We start from the raw sequence: 2,500 nt of genomic DNA on the forward strand, positions 1-2,500 counted from the left end.
ATCGGGGGGCCGGGGGGGGGGGGTGGTGGTGGTGGAGGAGAGGAAACAACACGGGAAACGAAGGAAAACCAGCGAGGAAGATGGTAAGGGCGAGAAAGGGAGGTGCTGCTGCTGCTGCTGGTGGTGGGGCAAGCATACAGAAAGCGCACACGCACACGCGCGCGCGCGCGCACACACACACGCACACACGCACGCACGCACGCACGCACGCACGCACACACACAAAAAAAAAAAAAAAAAAAGCCCGTACGACACCGAAAAGGAGCAAGCCGGGGGGGGGGGGGGGGGGAAACCTAAACAAAGAAAGCACGCTAAGCGGCTAAGGGAGAAGCGGCAGCTCTCCAAGGAAACCGAACGGGTCCGGCCGGGGAGGGGGACTCGGGAGGGGCGGCGGGCTGGCCTGTTAGCGGCCGGCCCGAAGGGTCCAACTCGGCAGCGGCCGGCCCGCCCGCCCGCTCGCCCGCCCGGGCCTGGGAGGCTGCCTTGGCAGCGGCCAGAGAGTCTACCGGCCTCCGGGGAGGTCCTCGAAGGGGCGAGCTGGTCGACCGGCCTCCGGGGAGAGGCGAGCTGGTCGACCGGCCTCCGGGGAGGCCGCCGAGCCTCGAAGGGGCGAGCTGGTCGACCGGCCTCCGGGGAGGCCGCCGAGCCTCGAAGGGGCGAGCTGGTCGACCGGCCTCCGGGGAGAGGCGAGCTGGTCGACCGGCCTCCGGGGAGGCCGCCGAGCCTCGAAGGGGCGAGCTGGTCGACCGGCCTCCGGGGAGGCCGCCGAGCCTCGAAGGGGCGAGCTGGTCGACCGGCCTCCGGGGAGGCCGCCGAGCCTCGAAGGGGCGGGCGGGTCGACCGGCCTCCGGGGAGGCCGGCCTCGAAGGGGCGCGGCGTAGCCGGTCTCCGCGGCTCCGGGAGGCCCGGAGAAGTCGCAGCCGGTGCCCCGGGTCTGCCTCCGCTAACTGGCAGCAGGTCTACCAGGCTCCAGCGAGACTTGGTGGCCTTTCGGGGTGGTGGCTGGTAGACCTGTTCTCCCTGGCGTTCCTGTGGAGCGGCGAAAGGGGTCGCTCTGCGTCGCTGCCTCCAGTTACGTCATCGTAGAGGTCGGCCACTTTCGAGCCACTCCCCGGTAGGAGGGGCGGCTGTCCTTCGGCTCTCCCGCCCCGCTGGACTTAGCGGTACGACTGTAGGCCACAGGGTGAACAGCCGCTGAGTTCCGGAGCCGCACTCCCGGGCGCCCCCAGCGCATTGTGGCCGGCCCGCGGGAGGCCTAGGGCGGCTTGCGACGAGGGCGGGCGGGGAGCGGTCCTGAGCCCGGCCCTTCGGGGAGAGCACTTTCTTTTGCCCGTTTGGCGCGGCGGTCTCCCGGCAGGTCTCCGGCAGCCCCGCGAGTGTGTCCCAGGTGCCGGAAGCCGCTGCGGAGGCGGGGAGCCCAGCCAGCGGCAGGTCCCATGCAGCCGTTGCCGACTCGGGAGAGGGGTGAGCCGGACACCCCCCCCCCCCCCCCCCCCCCCGCGGCCGGGGAAAAGGCCCGGTGCGTGTGCCGTTCGTGAACGCCAGAGGGTGGTCCAGAGAGAAACCGGGGGGTGCCCCGTGCGGCTCTGCCCAGACACCAGCGGCTCGAGAGCCTCGTTCTTCGGGCCCCTGTCGCAGGGAGCGTGGTGATGCCGGTGCTCCGGCCGGAGCAGCAGCCGGCTCGCGGCTGCTGATCCACACCCACACGCAGACGCCCGCTGAGGCGTCCCGGGACACGTCGGAGAGGCCCCTCGGCGGGCTGGCGCTTCCCTGCTTCCCCGTCACAGGGAGCGTGGGGGCGGTGCCGGTGTTCAGGCTCGAGTGGGCACCTCTTGCAGACGATGGTCCGCACCCACACGCAGCGCCCGCCGCTGGTTTGCGGCCACTGGTGGGCGGCGGGGTGAGTTGGCTCAGGACTCGACCGTGTGTGTTTGCTCCCGATCGATGAGGCCGTTCGGGTCGCGTCGGAGAGGGCCCCCGGCGGGTCGGCTCTGCTGTGCTCCCCCGTCACAGGGGGGTGCATGGGCGGTGTCCGATGTTCAGGCAGGGGGGTCTCCTCTCCAGCACGCGTCCTGTCGCGCGCGAGGTGCTGCCCGCTGGAGCGGCGAAGGAGAGGTGTGTGTGTGCTCTCCCGCTTATCCTCGGGCTTCTATCACCGAACCCGGCTCTGCGAGGCCAAGTGGCCCTGTGAGTTCTCAGGTGTCCGAAAAAACCTTGCACGGGGTGCTGGCGATGGTCTCAGCCCCGGGTCGCCGGGTGCCGGCCGCAAGCAGCCGTTGGTGGGGTGGCGAACTGACATGAGAAAGGGCCGAGTGGGTGCCACCCGCCCTGGGTGTGTGCCGGTTCGGGTGGAAAGGGGGGCGCCCCCCTCCCAGAGCTGCCGGACCCCCGCCTGCTGCGGAGCGTGCCGCCCCGGTGTTTCCTCGGTGGGGGGCCGCGCCCATCTCGAGGTCGCTTCCTCCTCTAGCACGTCCGTTTAGCTCTCCCGTAAAGGGGGAGC

This window comes from Struthio camelus, chromosome 31 (assembly GCF_040807025.1).
Source record: "Struthio camelus isolate bStrCam1 chromosome 31, bStrCam1.hap1, whole genome shotgun sequence".
Lineage (NCBI taxonomy): Eukaryota > Metazoa > Chordata > Aves > Struthioniformes > Struthionidae > Struthio > Struthio camelus.